Raw genomic sequence first — 19,272 nt, forward strand, 5'->3', positions numbered from 1 at the left:
ACATCGGGAGGTCTCTGACTTGATGTTTGATAAGACCAAACTCCATGACCTTGCTCTAAACTTGCTAGCATGCAGGCAACCATCCCCATCATACCCTGTGTTCCTGTGGGAACATTACTACTTATTTCAGTTAAGGGAAGTTTATGAGAACAGGTCCTATATGGGTTCTTTAACCCGTACCTTTTTGGAAATTTTCCGTTCTTGTGATTTTGATGATCAGAATTTGTTGTGCGAGATGTTCTTGCACAATATGATGTGCGAACATGTGAGCACAAGGATGGTGGCAAGTGTCCTTTCTTTCATGGGAGACTTGCAGTTGCGGGCATTCCTCTCATTTATGAGGAATTAGATTGAGTGGCAACTGGGCAAAAAAAAAATAGATACCAATGAGGAAAAGGCAACATTGTGGGTCAGGGCTGAATGAGGAATGGCTTACAAACTCTGACAAGAGTTCAAGAAGTTCCTTAGCAATCTGGAAATCAGATATCAATCAGCCACTTACAGAAGAAGAATCATGACAATCTGCCTCAACTTGTTGGCAAATATGAAGAGCCAAGCGCTAGTCGGATGTCTCAAGTGCACTAAGGCATGTAGTGCAGAATTGTAGGAAGGGGACCCCTTTGAGTACAAGAACTTTGTGGCTGCTGTTACACGGGTGTCGGAATATGCTCAGATTGTGCTAACACTAGGGGTGTTCTGGATCAGCCTCAGGTTTAAATTCCCTTTGATATGGTTGCCATTGGAGGAGTATTGGCTCGATTCTCGGTTATGTGATTACAAAGAGGAATCTTGGCCATGTGAGTTAATGGTCGATTAAGGGTTCAGAGCTCCAGGAGATGATACTGCTGGTGCCTACAATTTCACATATTTCCACCAGGGGCACAGTAGAAGGAACTGAGATTCTGCATGGGGACATGCAGTTGCTTCAGTTGGGGGGAGATGTTGGGTGTGATTTTTTACCTATTTTCTGCACATTCTTTCCCTTGTTTTGACCTTTCTGTCCTCCAAGCCTATGCCCTTATATGACCAAACTCCCTGTTTTCTTACCTTTTTAATCCATTTTACTGACATGTTGCTTTGCTATATTTTACCAAATAATACGAGGCTTTATTCCTTTTTTATGGTTATCTGGGAGAGCATTGAAGAAGATTTTTGGGAAGTCTATCTTTTTAGGTGTGGCTTGCGAGAACGAAGCTATGAAGTAGACAGGCAGCAAGGATTAACTGTGGGAAAGGGTAGAACAGTTCGTTGTTACACCCTGAGTGTTGTTACAGGTTGCTGCTACACACTTGCTGTTGTTACAGATTGTTGTTACACATTGGATGTTGTTACAGGTTTCTGCTACACATTGGATGTTGTTACACCTTACTCTGATCCACTGCCACACCAATAGTATTGTTTCCAGTTATGCCACATCATCCCGAATCACCATTCGCTCAGTTCTTTTGCACCGAAGATGGAAATGTGGGTACTATTCCACATAACAGCTGTCGGCAGTAGGGATTGTTTATTTTTGAAGCAACAAAACTCCAACAGTTGAAACTAAGGTATATTTATTTAGTAATAGGTTGTAACTTCTTTATTTTTTATCAGCATGAGAATCGGGAGATTCCCATGACTGATCTGTTTCTCATTTTTGGGTTGTAATAATTATAAAAGACTTGAATTTTTATGTATCAAAGGACAACATATAGAAGAGTATTGTTACTCTGTTTCTGTAATTCTGAATTTATTTTAATATCGATTAGCACAGTGATGTTGTTACTTCTTTCCAACTGATTCGTTAATCACTTTCGTGTTCTTCCTGCACCCTGCTAAGGAGGAATGGCCCTCCTCTTTGGCAGGGATTGCAGTGATATAGGTAGTGTACATTCTAGTTTAGTTCATTGATTTATGGTTTCTCATTGTTGCTATACTGTTAGGTCCCTATAATACTAGTGTAACCCCTCATTATTATTAGTGTAACCCCCTTATTATATTGTTGTGCCCATGTAGTCCCCATATTGTTATTATTGTGCCCCATAGAAGCCCACTATTGTTATTGTTGTGCCCTTATATTATTATTGTTATGTCGGCTCTAATTATATTATGACCCCTAAGACCCTTATATATAGAAAGGAGGTTTTTTCATTTGTATCATCCAAGAATTGTTCATTTGTGTAATGTAAAGGAGGTTGCCCCCTCGAAGAGGCTTATTTCTAGGGCGTTTATCTATCTTTTCTATCTTTTTGTGAGCTGGTTTCATAACATTTGGTATCAGAGCTTTGGATTCTATGGTTTTCTCTGCTCCAAACAGGTCATCATGGCATTTTCTCTATAACTTTCTCACTACAAAGTTTCAGAAGCTAAAAAAAAAACCATTTGAGAAGAAATCTGTCTCAACCGTGGGTCCAAATTTTAGATCTTGTCTCGCTATATTTTTGGAGATATGATATGAGAAAGTTAGGGTTTCTGCAAGCTCCAAAATTTCATCTCAAACAGGGAATTGTGGAATTTTTGCTATAATTGTTTTTCTACGAAGGTTCAGACTCTGAAATTACAACCCATTTGAGTCGTAATCTTGGTGAAGGTCGGGTCCAAATTTCAAATCTTGTCTCGCTATATTTTTAGACATATAATCTGAGGAAGTTAGGGTTTTTGCAAACTCCCAAATTACATTCTAAACAGGTGACCTTGGGAAAAGTGTTATAACTTTCTCTCTGAGAATCAGATCGAAATTTCGTAAGAAGTTACAGAAAGAGGACAGACTGTATTTTTCTGTTTAAATTTTTTAGATTCAAACATCAAAACAGTGACACGTGGCACATCATACACGCGCTCTACTGAAACATTATATAATCAGGTCATATTAGGAGATTCGACATAACTCTTCTTTGCAGAATCCAATATTGATCGACTTGCAGGGTTAGAAAGAGGACTCGGAGGGTTACTGTAGGACGCAATTGCAGAACTTGGAGATATGAAATTACATAGTTATAGTCGTTTCAAGATCGAGATCGTAAAATCAAGAAAAGGAAATATGAGGAAGTTTGATGGCAAGGATCCACTAAATTGGACACTACAGATGGAGCAATATTTTGATCTACATGAGGTGCAACTGTTACAAAAGGTACGTATTGAATCTTCATATTTAGAACCAGATCAATTTTTATGGTATAAAGGGCTTTGTTCTCATAAACCACTTGTTAAGTGGTCAATTTTCACGAAGGAAATGATAGCACATTATGAGGATACAAAGAGAAACACCTTCTTTAGCCAACTGATAAATCTCAAACAAAAGTGTTCAATGGTAGAGCGCATTGAGGACTTTCAAAAATTGAATATAAGGGAAATTATATTCCAGAGAAGCAGAAGATTGATGTCTCCATAGGGACTTTAAAGAATAACATTCAACATGAGGTTCATCTTTGGGAACCTGATTCATTGGAGAGGGCTTCAGGTTGGAAAGAAAAGTTGAAAGCAAAATTATGGCAACAAGGAAGTCTACCCCTCACAACTATAAAGATGGAAGTGTTGTTTCTCCTAGACTTGCACAAGCTACATGGTTGACACCACAACAATTGGAATAAGAAAGAGCAAAAGGGCTTTGTTACAATTGTGATAACAAATACACTAAAGGTCATAAGTGTGCTGAGAATAAATTATTTTACATAGATTATGAAGAGGAGGAAGAAGAGGATCAAGAAACATCAAAAGAAGAGGATATAGACCAAGAGCCAACCCTAGAGAAAGAAGAAATGAATTCGACCATATCCTGTAAAGCATTGGTCAGAATTACCACTCCTCAAACTCTCAAGATAGAAGGACATATCAAGAAGAAAAAGGTTCAAGAAGTGAAATATCACATCGAGAAAGAAGAAAAGAATCTGACCATATCCTGTAATTCATTGGCTGGAATTACCACTCCTCAAACTATCAAGATAGAATGAAGTATCAAGAAGAAAAATGTTCAAGAAGTGAAAGATCACATCGAGCATCAAGAAATAAATCCGACCATATCTTGTAATGCATTAGAATAAATTAGCACTCCTCAAACTCTCAAGATAGAAGGACATATCATGAAGAAAAAGATTCAAGCAGTGAAAGATCACATCGAACATCAACAACAAGTTCTCCAACTTTTAAAGGATAATGCCACTTTAGTGCAAAATCGAATGAAACAACAGGCAAATCAACATCGCAGTGAAAAAAGTTTTGATGTAGGGGATTGGGTATTTTTACGAATAGAACCATACAAACAAATCTCTCTCAAGCAAGCTAAGAAGGATAGTAAATTATCACCAAAGTACTATGGTCCTTACAAGGTACTACAAAATATTGGTACTATGGCATGTGAATTGGAGCTTCCTGCATCTTCTCGAGTGCCCCCAGTTTTCGATGTTTCATGCTTAAATAAGGTTATAGATGACAAGCTCCCAGTTTAAACGATATTGTCGAAACTTGACGAGGAAGGAAAATCATATTAGATTCTGAAGCATTCATAGAAACAAGAACCTGACGGCTACGAAATCGATCAATTTCAGAGTATCTCATCAAGTGGAAGAACTTACCTGTTGAATATCGACATGGGAGGATAAGAATTTTATACAGAAGCATCCATAACTACTCAGTCGTTGAGGACAACGATTTTTGAAGGAGAGGGGCATGTTAGGTCCATATAATACTAGTGTAACCCCCTTATTATATTGTTGAGCCCATGTAGTCCCCATATTGTTATTATTGTGCCCCATAGAAGCCCACTATTGTTATTGTTGTGCCCTTACATTATTATTGTTATGTCGGCTCTGATTATATTATGACCCCTTAGACCCCTATATATAGAAAGGAGGTCTTGTCATTTGTATCATCCAAGAACCGTTCATTTGTGTAATGTAAAGGAGGTTGCCCCCTCGAAGAGGCTTATTTCTAAGGCGTTTATATATCTTTTTGTGAGTTGGTTTCATAACATGTACAAATGGTGGATTACATTCGTTGTTGTTTCTATTTATCTTATGTTGTTACACTGAGTTAATCAACAAAGTGGTGGTAACCAACTGGAACAAATGTTAGTTCTTGTGTGGCCCACCCTTACTTTAATAGATGCGAGTTTTCATTTAATTCTATAGAGTGTTTTTTATCTACACACATGGTTTGATTCAACAATTTAGATCAGCGACATCTTTTACAATTTTCTGCATTTTCTTCTGCTTGGATGGAGTGTATCGGCACAGACAGTGCGAACTCCATTGAAGAAGCAAGACCTACCCTGGGTTGACAATTAATGTTGCAGTCTGAGTCAATTAAGGTTGATTAAAACAAAACTACAGTCCCCAATAAGGTCAGGATATAAGGAGTTAGGGCTCGATTTGGTTGAACCTTTGCGAGATCAACCTCGCAAACCCCAATGGCCTCACATGGAGGATGAAAAGAAAGGTGAGGGGGTAGTAGATCCTATCAAAATATTGCTTGAAGAATCCCTCGAGCGACAAAGGAATGCGATGATGGAAAAATTTTCCCAAATCCTTCAGCGGCTATTGAGGGGTGACACATCTAACAACTACTCTGGAAACGCCACACCATTTAAGGTACAAGTTAACTTTGAAATCCCCATATTTGAGGGCCAGATAGATGTAGATGCCATAGATAAATGGTTGAATCTGTTAGAAGGTTATTTTTTTGTTCATGACTTTTCCAACTGATAAAATATTACTTTTGCTCTTCTCAAAGCCGCCCCCCACGTAAAGGACTGGTGGGAAACCTACTACGAGTAGAAGGATGAAAGTACGCCCTCACTGTTTTTAGCCACACCCACTTGGGATTAATTTTGGGATGCCATTAAGGAGAAATACTACCCTGTCAGATGTTGTGAGGATAAATACATAAAGTGGACCATGCTGCGGCAGGGAAGGGACCAAGATGTGTCGAATTTCACAAATATTTTTGATACCCTTCACACAAAGTTTGGTATCAAGGATTCTGAGTGGCATTTGGTACTCAAATACCATGACTGCCTACATAGGTACATCCAGGATGAGATGCAGTTCCTAGACATCTCCTCGCTCAGCATGGCGTACCGATACACTGTCAAAATCGAGCTGAAGTTCAAACAGAAGAAGCGAGACTTTTGATCCGCGAATCGAAACCAAGGGAAAGGCTTCCCCAAACCACAAAACCAAGGACATAGCCAAGACGGTGTGACCCAAGACAACTCGTCGAAGCCGCAAGAAAAAAACAACACCACGAAGTAAAATAAGGATGCAGGAAAGTGGTGTGAGTTCCATAACAACCCAACTCACAACACAAGTGAGTGTCGGACCAAGCAGTCATTGGTGGCTGAGTTGAAGGCTTCAGAATTAGATGCATGTTCCGACCTGGAGTCATAACCCGACAAGGGGAATGAAAAAGGGAAGCAAATCATTGATGCGGAGCCCAACGCCACTGTTGCCACTGCCAAGGTCTAGAAGAATGAGCTTGAAGATCTAGAGGAGGGGGAGTGTCATTTCCACTCATAAATGTGGGTGAAGGGTTTGTTGGTGTAATTCATTATCAAAACTAGTAGCCAAAAAAAATCATTTCAGTAGAGGTCATGAAACAGTTGAGCCTACCGACTACACCACACCCGCAGCCGTACAGTATCAGGTGGCTTCACCAAGGACGAGATTTCTGAGTCCGCCAATAGTGTCGCCTTCCCTACAACATCAAGCCCTTCATAGATGAGGTATTGTGTGATGTTTGTAGGTTTTAACCCCATACAAAAATTACCTGGATACGAATTCTAAAACACAGAAAATAAACAATAGCGAGAGCATAACACATAAAAAAAATATACATGGAGATTTTCCCCTAGATCCCAAAACTGGGACTACTAGATTGATTTTTCATTATGTTCCTTTCAATGTTAGAATACATATATATACATGTCGAAGCATCCAATACCATGGACTGAAAACCATCACAACCAAAATCAAGTGTGAAAACCATCCACAAAACCATAGGTAGGTTCACCCACCTAATATATGGTCCAAAAAAAAGGTTCCCTTGGACGTTGCCCTAGACCTCGTAGAGGGGGGCTAACTACCCCCTTGTGACTCCCCCGCTACGGATTCAGCGCAACGAAGGGGGAGCTCCACCCCCCCTCTAACCCCCCGGTTAACTAGGTGGGCTAGTCGTGGAAAGAATATAAGACAACCCAACATTTTCCCACTTGTTGTTTTCTTTCCATAGGGGGCCACAGGAGAGCTTAGTCATTTATCCAGCCCTGCAATGCCCTTTGTTTCTCTACACCAAGAGAACTTATCAGAGATCACAGATTTTGTTAATGCATCTGTCGTATTCTTCAAAGTGTCCACCTTTACCAGCAACAACTTTTTGTCTTCTATCATATCCCTCACAAAGTGATACTAAAAATCAATGTGCTTCGTCTTTGAATGATAAGAAGGGTTCTTTGCCAAGAAAATTGCACATTTTCTATCACAGTCTATCCTTATAGCTCCATGTACTAACCCCATACTTGAACACAATTTCTGCAACCAAAATGCTTCCTTTCTTGCACGACTGGATGCCATGTATTCTGCCTCTGTAGTTGATAGTGCCACTACATATTGTTTCTTACTCATACAAATGACTACGCCTCCAAATAGGTTAAACACATACCCACTTGTAGATCTTCTATGATCTAGATCTCCAACCCAGTCTGCATCAACAAAGCCACAAATATCAAACACTCTATCCAATCCTGGTCTTCCTTGGTAGCACAAACCATAATCACTAGTGCCACACAAATACCTGAAAACCCACTTCACTGCTATCCAATGCTCCTTCCCTGTTTTTGACATAAACCTGCTCAATACTCGCATTGCATGTGCAATGTTTTGTCCAGTACAGATCATCGCATACATCAGGCTACCGACTTCACTTGCATATGGAACATGGGACATGTCCTCTTCCTCTTCTTGTGCCTTGGGACATTGTTCAACAGATAACTTCACACCTATAGGAATAGGAACCTTCACCGATTTACTATTCTGCATATTAAACCTCTACAGTATTGTCTTGACATACTTCCTTTAGTTTAACCAGAGCTTCCTCTTTGCCTGATCTCTTTTAATTTACATGCCCAAAATATAGTTTGCAGCACCAAGATCTTTCATGTCAAATTTGGAGGACAATTGGGTCTTCAAATCCTGGATAATTTCTTTGTCATTTCCAACGGACAATATATCATCCAGATACAAGATGAGATAAATAACATGTCACCAATTAATTTAAAATACACACAATGATCTACTTTGCTTTTGGTGAAGCCAAGTCCCCGTATAAATGTATCAAATTTCTGATACCACATCCTTGGTGACTATTTTAACCCATACAGAGACTTCTTTAACTTGAATACCAATTCTTTCTTAACCTTCACAGCAAATCCTTTAGGTTGCTTCATGTAGATCTCTTCTTCCAGATCCCCATGAAGAAATGATGTCTTCAGATCCATCTGTTCCACCTCAAAATCAAAAGCATAAACAACAAATAAAAGTAATCTAATAGAAGCTACCCTAGAACTAGGAGAAAAAGTATCACCAAAATCAATTCCCGTCACCTGGGAATAACCTTTTCCTACCAACCGAGCTTTGTATTTCTCCACCTTTCCTTCTGCATTTGTCTTCTTCTTGAACACCCATTTGCTGCCAATGGGTTTCCTTCCAGCCGACAACTCCACCAGATCCCAAGCCTCATTTTTGTGCAAATATACCATTTCATCAACCATGGCCTCTTTCTAGAGTTCTTTATCCTCTGAATCTACTGCTTCATTCATAGTTCTGGGATCATCATTAGTAATAGATAAAACAAAATTTGAATAGAAAGCATATGGACTATACCTTTCTGGTTGCCTTCTTTCTCGAACTGATCTTCTCACAACCGAAGTTTGTGGCTCTTCATCTTCTCATTCCTCTTCTGTTGTAGAGTCTGATTCTTCCTCCTTTCGCTAAAACTCTATCTTCTCATGTTCCTTTGGTTGGACTTCATGTTTAATAACATCTTTCACCTCTCTGAACACCACATCTCGGCTATACACAACCTTCCTTTTTACTGGGTTCCAAAGTTTATAACCCTTTAAACCATCCTTATACCCAATAAAGATGCACGTTTCAGATTTACTATCCAACTTTGTTCTTTTCTCCTTTGGAACATGTACATATGCGTCACATCCAAATACCCTCAGATGTGAAAGAGAGCGTTTCTTACCAGTACATACCTCTTGTGGAGTCTTATCCTCCAATGCTGATGAAGGTGATCTGTTGACCAGGTAACATGCAGTCTCCACGACCTATGCCCAGAATTCTTGTCCTAACCCGGAACCATTGAGCATGCTTCTTTCTCTTTCCATCAACGTCTTGTTCATTCTTTCTGCAACTCCATTTTTCTCAGGTGTGTATGGAGTAGTCTTCTGTCGTGCTATACCACACTTCTTACAAAATTCTTAAAATTCCTTCTTGTAAAACTCTCCACCATTATCTGTCCTCAACACCTTTATCTTCTTCTCCGTCTGGTTTTGCACCAGATCCTTAGATTCTTTAAACCTGTCAAAGACTTAAGATTTATTCTTAAGGAAATATATCCATGTATTCCTTGAGAAGTCATCTATAAATTATACATAGTACACAGACTTACCCAGTGATGGAACCTTCACATGTCCAAACACATCATTGTTAATATATGTTTCGCCCTCTTAACATGAGAGGGGAAACTCACCTGATTCTACTTCCCATATACACAATTTTCACAAAGATCAAAATCTAGAGAGCTATTAGTCATACCTTTTACCATACCTTTACCATGAAGTATTTGAAGGCCCTTCTCTCCAATATTTCCAAGCCTTTGATGCCATAACATGGTAATTTCTTTAGAGACCACTAGATTTTTTGCTCAACTTTCAGGAACCACAAAACTGTTGCACCCATCAACAACAGTGCTACCTTGAAACTTGTACAGAGTTCCAATATAAACTCCCCGCATCAATACCAGTGCTCCCCGAACCATCTTGCAGGTATCCTTCTCGAACACTATTTTTACACCTGCATCATCCAACTTGCTTACAGAAATAAGATTTCTGGCCAATGCAGGAATATGCAGAACACCTAGAAGTGTTATAATCCTTCCACCTTGCAAATTCAACTTAACTTTTCTGCGACCAACGATTTTAGCCTTCTTGTCATCCCCCGAGAAGACGTCACCACCATCATATTTATCATACTCGCAAAACTACTCTCTATGGGGAGTGAAGTGAAAGGATACACCTGAGTCAATTAACCATGCCTCATGATCTACATGTGTACTTGAAGAAGCCAAGTACACATCTCCACCTTCATCTGAGGTGGTTTTCACCTTTGTAGAAGGAGCATCATCAGATCCCTTTCCTTTGTCAGGAGCTTTAGATTTACAATCCCTTTTGTAGTGCCCTTCCTTTCCGCATTTCCAGCACACCTTTACAGGTTTCCCTGGAGATTTAGATCTCCCTCTAGATTTAGATCTCCCACTCAATGACTTATTTTGTTTCTGTTCTGGGACCTTCCTCGTACAAACAAGGCATCACCATTTTGGCTCTCCATATTTTTCCATCTCATCTCCTCCATCAGTAAGGATGAGAGTATTTCATCAAAGTGAAAGGCAGTTGCATTGATACCTATTGTAACAACCAGACTATCCCATGAATCTAGTATAGAACACAACAAACTGATGCACTTATCTTCATTTGAAATTCTAATATCAACAGGTAACAACTGACTTACCACATTATTAAATGCATTCAGATGCTCTGTCACCGAGTCTCCATATTTCATCCTCAAGTTATACAACCTTTTCCGTAGGAACAGTTTATTCACCATAGAATTAGATTGGTACAAAGTCCCTAACTTGTCCCACAAAGCCTTAGTCATAGCTTCCCTTGATACATTCAACAATACTGAATCTGAGACACACAATCGTATTGTGCTCTTTGCCTTGCAATCTAACTTCTTCCATTCTTCATCAGACACTCCCATTGGTTTAGTACCCGGATCTACCGTGATCCACTAATCTTTATCTACCAACGGATCCTCCATCTTGAGTTTCCATAACTAAAAACTCTGACCATTAAATTTCTTGATCTCTATCTTTCCATTGCTTTCCATCTTCTTTCACCACCAAAATCGATCTTGCAGATCTCCCACTGAATAGGGTCTACCACAGGCCCGAGAAAAACCCCTCAGCAACAAAGGTGCCCCTTGAAGCCGAAAAGGCTCTCATACCAAATGTAGGTTTTAACCCTGTACATAATTACCTACATACGAATTATAAAACACAAAAAATAAACAATAGAGAGAGCATAACACATAAAACAAATAAACACAGAGATTTTCCCCTAGATCCCAAAACCAGGACTACTAGATTGATTTTTCATTATGTTCCTTTCAATGTTACAATACATACATATATATATATATATATATATATATATATATATATATATATATATATATATATATATATATATATATATATATATATATGTCTATATAGACATGCCGAAGCATCCAGTACCATGGACTGAAAACCATCGCGCCCAAAACCATGTACAAAAACCATGCACAAAACCATAGGTAGGTCCGCCCACATAATATAGGGTCCAAAAAAAATTATCCCCGTGGTGCTTCCTCGGACCTCGTAGAGGGGGGCTAACCACCCCCCTCAAACCCCCCATACAAGGGGGGCTACGCCCCCCCCCCCCTTGTAACCCCCCTCTGTGCAGTCAGTGCAACGAAGGGGGGCTTTGACCCCCCTCTAACCCCCTGGTTAACTAGGGGGCTAGTTGTCGAAAGAATATAACACAACCCAACAATGGTGCACCTATTGATGTTTGTGATGTATTATTAGGCCAACCATACTTGTGGAAGTGACATGTTGTGTATGAGTCAAGGCCTTGTGCTATTATTATTTCTTTGGGTAATTCATTATATAGGATACCGAAGGTAGCCCCACCTATCGCCACCTCTTTGATCTCTGCTAAGAAATGCAGTAAGATCATCTCCCAGACTAGGAAATTCATTTTCTTTCTGGTTTGATCTCAAAGTAAGGGGAAGATCGTATCCACATCCATGGTCCCCGGGAAGGGTTCCTCCATGCAGTAGAAGCTGGTGGATATGGTCATGAAAGAAGACATAAACATCTTCTCCTCACCCATAGGGGTACCATTGCACTGTCAAGTCAAGTATTCATTCGATCTGACTCCTGGAGCACCTCTACCCAACGGGCTAATATATCGCCGCTCCATTGTGGAAAATACTAAGTACAAGCAGTGACATGATCGACATTGGGTGCTACATAAGTTTCAAGTGGGTGACAAAGTTTGGTTGCATCTGCAGAAAGAACGCCTTACAAGAGCCCATCAGAAGCTCAAACCACTATGATATGGTCCTTACACCATTACCAAGGTCATGAGAAACAATGATTTGGAGCACAACATTCCCCCATTCCTTGGCTTGCAATGAGTGTTCAGTGTGGACCACCCTCGACCGTGCTTCCCACCATTACTGGACAAATCAGAGATCGCAGAACAACTCACGAGGGACCAAGTTCAGCAAAAGTTTCCCCATCTCATGGAGGCACTCAACGTAATGGGGACCATTGCTTCCTAATGGGGGAGGAATGATCTAGGTGGCTGTTGGTGGCCACCCGCTTATCCCACTTGGACCCCCACAACCATCTGTTTCAATTTTTTAGTTTCCTTAATTGTAGCACAGTTTACTATTTTTAGCAGTTTTTCAGGTCCTAAACTTCCGGAGCCATTTTGAGGCCCTAAACGACGCTTTTTTGGTAATATTGTACTAACAATATTTTCTCTAAAGTCGTATTTTCGGTCGTCTTCTTCTGATAGATCTTTCCAACGGGGTATCATGTGCATCAAATGGAGATAACATGACCAAGTCGCGACCCCGGGAAGTTGGCTATCCAACTAACCCCAACATGGCCCATAAAATCTTGGTGTTACATCTCCTCAGTTTAGGGTTTTGGCTGTTTAGGGTTTGCTCTTATTGTTGAATAATAAAAAGGCCCTTGAGCCTCATTATAAAATAGTTCAGAAGCATGTAGCTGCCACATCTATTCTTAGAGATAAGATACCATTGCCTTAGTTGTTTTCTTTCCATTTCTGTTTGTAAGCATGTTTCAGTATTTTACATTAAAGAAATGAAGTATTATTTATGTTGCATCTTTGTATTTATGGTTATATTTGTAATTTGTTGTGTTCCTGTTTAAATTCAATCACTGGTAGATTCAGAGCATCCACTATTGTATAGACCACTTACATGAAATGAATATTTGAAAGAAAAAACAAAGCATTTACATGAAACTCTTGAATTATTCAAAGTAGATGATCATTTAGTTTTTCTCCCGAATTCAGAGGTTGATAATCTTTGAAGGAAATTTGTACTTGCATCAAATCCTCTTCTCTATGACGATATGAAATTGTTGAATGTTAAGAAGTTACTCATGAATTATATTGCTGCTATGACCTTGATGACGCTTACTATCGTCAATCCTATATTTACAAATGGTTGTTGGAAACGTCTAACTTTCAGAATTTATTTCATGTATTCACTACACAGGATTTCGAATGTTTTATGGGATCTCTTCGTTTTAATATTACAAATATGTTATATGTAATTTCTTCGTTTTAATATTACAAATATTGTCGGTACTCTATCTGTTGTAAGTATATTATAATGTAATGACTAATGAAAATTAATTTATGGAGGCTACCAAGATTTGTTCATGAATATCATCTCAACCAAAATTATAATTTATAAATAAATATATTAAGTATTGGGTGTTTTCGCAGTGCATTATATTAGATATCATTTTTTTGGATTCAACTGCGTTAAGAAAGTCATTCATCTATGACCATTTCCACGAGAGGTAGTCGTAACTGACTAATTTCTCATGATTTTTGAATAGTCCACTTAGCACTCATTGCATTGGGTCACAGGGATGAAGAAGTGGGATTGAAACTAGTGAAATGAATCACATAGCATCAATCATCACTTCCAGGGCTTACACCCGGTAACTAGGACTTCCCGGGAGGTCAGCGCGCTTAACTGTGGAGTTTTCCCCACAATCAAGACCACTTAGCTTGCTACACCATTTGCAAAACCTTAGCAAGTATTGTGCCTCATGAACCATTCAAGTAGAGTTCCCTTCACTCTTTTGCATTAAATATTGGAGGCACAATACTTGCTAAGGTTTTGCAAATGGGGTAGCAAGATAAGTGGGCTTGATTGTGGGGAAAACTCCATAGTTAAGCACGCTTGAGCCAGAGGCAATCTGGGATGGGTGACCTCCCGGGAATTCCTGGTTACTGGGTGCAAGCCCCGGAAGTGATGATTGACGCTATGTGATTCATTTCACTAGTTTCAATCCCACGTCTTCACCCCTGTGAGCATCACCCATTGCAAAAGAGTGAAGGGAACTCTACTTGAATGGTTCATGAGGCACAATACTTGCTAAGCTTTTGCAAATGGGGTAGCAAGCTAAGTGGGCTTGATTGTGGGGAAAAATCCACAGTTAAGCGGTCTTGAGCCAGAGGCGATCTAGGATGGGTGACCTCCCGGGAAGTCCTGGTTACTGGGTGCAAGCCCCGGAAGTGATGATTGATGTTATGTGATTCATTTCACTAGTTTCAATCCCACTTCACCCCTGTGAGCATCAACCAATGCAATAAGTGGTAAGTGGACTATTCAAAAATCATGAAAAATTAGTCAGTTATGACTACCTCTCATGGAAATGGTCATAGATTCACCCCTGTGAGCATCACCCGATGCAATGAGTGCTAAGTGGACTATTAAAAAATCACGAGCAATTAGTCAGTCACGACTACCTCTAATTGAAATGGTCATAGATGAATGAATTTCTTAATGCAGTTGAATCCCAAAAAATGATATCTAAAATAATTATATTATGACATATATATATATATATATATATATATATATTATAATTGTTTTTAGAGTTCACAAGTTCTTTTCAAAATTAAGAATATTTTAAATTTTAATATATATATATATATATATATATATATATATATATAGTTTGTCAAGTTGTGTGTGTTCCTCGAGGTTTGACCCATGGCTTAAGAAACTGTGACCCGGGCATCTAAGCCATCAAAGTCACGCGGGTATCACACCAGACCTGGGTCACACCAGCCCTAAGCTCACTAGATTTTAGCATGTCTCCTTCCCCTAGCACGGACGCAACAACCTCCATGACGCAACAACCTCTATGAGATTTGATTGTAGGCTGCCTTACTAATGAGGTTCGTCCTCAATCTATTGTATTAATAAAACTTGGCATCATATTTTAATATATTAAAAAATTTAATTATATATATATATATATATATATATATATATATATATATATATATATATATTTATTTTATTTTTTATTTTTTATTTCTATCTCAATTTATAACTTTTTTATTAATTAATTGAAAATATATATTTTTAAATAAAACTAAATAATACAAAAATCAAATTTCCATATATATATTAAATAATATACGAATAAATTTAAATATATAGAAATATTAATACATAAATAATTATTTAATGTTATAACTTTCTTAATTTAATACTTTTATTTTAAAACAATTTCTCTGTAATTTTCCATATTTCCGTTTCATCCTCAATTTTTTTTATAAAATATAAGAAATAGCTATAAATTGTGACACCTTTGTGAATATATTTATATTTGACTATATTGATTTAATCAATTCTAGGAAAAAATTATGTTGAACGTTTTTTATTATTAATAATATATTTATTTCAGTGTTTTAATTAAATTTTAATAATATTTTAATTTTTATAATGATAAATTATATTTTGAAGTTTTATATAAATAAATTATATTTTTTATATTTTAAAATTTATTTATTTATTTGAGGGTTGATAGTTAAATATAAAGTCTTTTTGTTTTTTCTATTTTTTGACATAATTATTATTAAAAAAAATTTCAAATTAAATTTAATAGGTCATATAAATAAATAAATTTATTATTTAAAATTATTTTTTAACTTTAAATTTTCGAATATGTTAAAAAAGAAACTAAAATTTCACTTAAAGTTGTATTACTGTTTTGGAGTGAATGAGTGAATAAAATTTCACTTAAAGTTGTATTACTGTTTTGGAGTGAATGAGTGAATTATTACTAAGAAAATAAAATTAAATAAAATTGAATTAATAGTAGTGATGATTAATAATTAATATTCATTCTTAATTATTATTATTAATATTAATAATATACTAATATTTTTTATTATTAATAATTTTGGAAAATTTATTATTAGGATTAATATTATTGACTAGTTAAGTGTATGAGTTTTTTACTTGTGCATGACTAGTTAATTGAGGACTAACTCCATTGCATGACACGTTCACTGAGACTTAGGGTATTTTTTATTAGTGATTATCTATCTGTATTTAATAGAAGGCCAATTTAGTCTGCATTGGCTCTCTCACGAAGAATAATATTCATATGTATTTCATTCATTCTTTGAAACAATCCAAATTCTTTCATTCTCTTTAGTCTCAAGCTTTCTTCTTTGCAACTGGGTTTTTGTGTGGAAGTTATCCAACAATTTTATATGGAGTTAGAGCACAAGAGAAACTCACAAAAAGAAGCACATATTTTTTTTTGCATGAGACCGATTGTAGCACTCATAGAGAATGGATAAGTCCCCATTAGTGGTCTTCACGTCATTCAATTATTTTGAATGGAAACAAAAAAATCTCCTTCTACTTGTTATCAATGTGACAAACACCCTCCAAAATTGTACCTACATCCAAATTTTAGAGTCTCCTTAGGATCTTGGGATTTGTAGTTCTAATTTGTTCATAGTCACCTTATGATGGGTCATGTTGTCTAAGTGCTCAAGTTTTCCTCTAAGATTCTAAATGTTGAAACCACTTGCTTTCACATGCCTAGCTTAAAACATAACACACTCCTTCTTAGCAAACCTAACACTCAATGTGTACCTCTAGCACTCATTGTGTACCCTTGGAATTTAGTGCTTGTGCAGTTCTTGATGATAATTCTTTTGGATGATAATTCTTGTGCAATTTTTAGAAACAGATATTGCCTAACTCATAGATAGTAATTGTATAAATAATAATTTTGAGTTTTTTAAAGATTATTTTTTTACTTTATAAATAAGCTTCTACTGTAAAATGAGGTTATGAAAATTCTTTTTTACTTTATAAGTAAGCTTTTACTTTAAAATGAGGTTATGAAATTTTCATAAAATGAATTAATAAATGGAATTTTTTTGGTTTATATATATATATATATATATATATATATATATATTTTTTTTTTCATGCATTTTTACCAAAATTCAGGAAAATTAATTCTTAATTGGATGAATAGTGCTGGAAGTCATCCGAAAAAAACAAGAATAGCATAGATAAATATTTAAAATTATTGTTTAGAATTTTTCTTTTTGGTTAACTTAGGTCCTCCCCACTGAAAAACATAGATAATTGTTTCTGAGTTTCATTCATACTCGCACGTCTTGGTTAAAGTGTTGATTTAAATTTTATAACATTTTCAACCAGATTGATAGTTTAGTTTGTTCTCACATTTTCTGCTCGAATGTTATGTTAAACCTTTACCGTCGGGGCCAACTTTAGTGTACCGCTAGAAAATTCTTCACCCGGCAAAATAGAAGACGGTAACTAAGTGTTCGTAAAAACGGTCAAACCCACCACAATCGAAGTTCATAGAATCTTCAACTGATTAAAAATCACTATAAATAAATACCTCGGAAGACAATTTAATATATATATATATCTTGAAGGGTTTCTTATCCGAAGAGATCCAAAATATTTTGGCAAAACAACCATTACCCAAATGAATTGATGTATCTAACAACGTTATCGTAGGCTTGGGCAGCCTCCTCTGTGGTGTCAAAGTGTCGAGCTAGAGTCTGGTTTTCTTTAAGGGGTCTATGATCTCGGTGGCTAATCTCCCCCATGGTGTTTTCCTCACGCCTCTGAAATGTGTTTCCTTCATAGCTGACGACGCCTCGTCCTCCCAGACGCCTCCTCCGACCTTATCGTCATTGCGATTCTCGCCATCTGTATGGTGTCTATATATGGCGCCCCGAATCTTGAGATCCTGTCTCCCTTGAAATGAACGAATGTGGAACTTCAGGCGATCGATTACTGCCCACTGCAACAAAATATGGCAGGGCGGGTTCCAAAATTCAAAATTTGGTGAACGTGTTGGTTTAGAGATGAGCAGCGGTGGACATTGGCAGATGGCGGACTGCATTGATTGTGGGTCCCTCCACCGGTAACATCTCCGATCTAGGATCCAATGGCAAGATATGGTGGCCACCATGGGTATGTATGGTGAAGGGCTTCTACCAGGGCATTAAATTCCCGATAGTAGGCTAGTTATTTGTTGCCCAATATTTTGGCAACCAGATAACTCTTCTGATTTATAGTGCGTCTACAACTCTGACTCCTTGAAGCCAATGCAAGTGGTGGATAAGACGTGAACTTAAATGCATTCAATGGCACATATGCACCATGGATTTCAAATACCTTGGTGCATTGAGTGCGAAATTTCTGCAACAGGGTGTTGAACAAGGATGAGATTGCTCGTTGTTTCATTTTCGTACCCTGGATGCTAGTTGGAAGCAAATATACTCAGTCCCACCATCCTATAGAGAAGGAAATTGAATCATTCATGGAAGACGCCTTAATTGTTAGTGACCTTTTATTCCTGTTCTCGACTGGCTGGGTTTGTAGGGCTACGATTGAAGAGTCAAAAGAGTAAGCAAAAAATTGGAGAGAGTTTACAGGCTCATTATATATGACCATAGGCATGACCTGGGAAAAGAATCATATGCGAGTATGAGCGAGGAGACGAAGGATTTTGTGCCTATTCTGTTGTCCCTCCAAGGCCAAGAACAACTCTAAAAAATCCCTTCTGCGATTAACGACGGTAGGCTTCTTCAATTTGTTTCAAACTTTGCAATTTACAGCTCAGTCTGAATCTGTGTTTGCGTGTGTCAGGATGTGTTAGTTTTCAACATAGATATTATGACTGCTAGAATTGAATGGGCGATGGCAGAGCTGATTCAAAACCAGAGGGTTTTGAAAAAACTGCAAGGGGAAATAGACAGAGTTGTGGGCGATGGTCGGCTGGTGGATGAATTCGACATGTGGTAGATTCCATACCTGGATTGCGTCATGAATGAAG

The 19,272-nt window shown here is 37.6% G+C and overlaps 1 pseudogene; it reads left to right on the top strand.

Annotated features, from left to right (window-relative positions):
* The window catches only part of LOC149214537 (cytochrome P450 782C2b-like), a 28,273-nt pseudogene that overhangs the window by 8,448 nt on the left and 553 nt on the right, over positions 1-19,272 (top strand).

This window comes from Pinus tabuliformis, chromosome 1_1, assembly GCF_031772625.1.
Source record: "Pinus tabuliformis cultivar Carrire ecotype Pingquan chromosome 1_1, CPIR1, whole genome shotgun sequence".
Taxonomy (NCBI): domain Eukaryota; kingdom Viridiplantae; phylum Streptophyta; class Pinopsida; order Pinales; family Pinaceae; genus Pinus; species Pinus tabuliformis.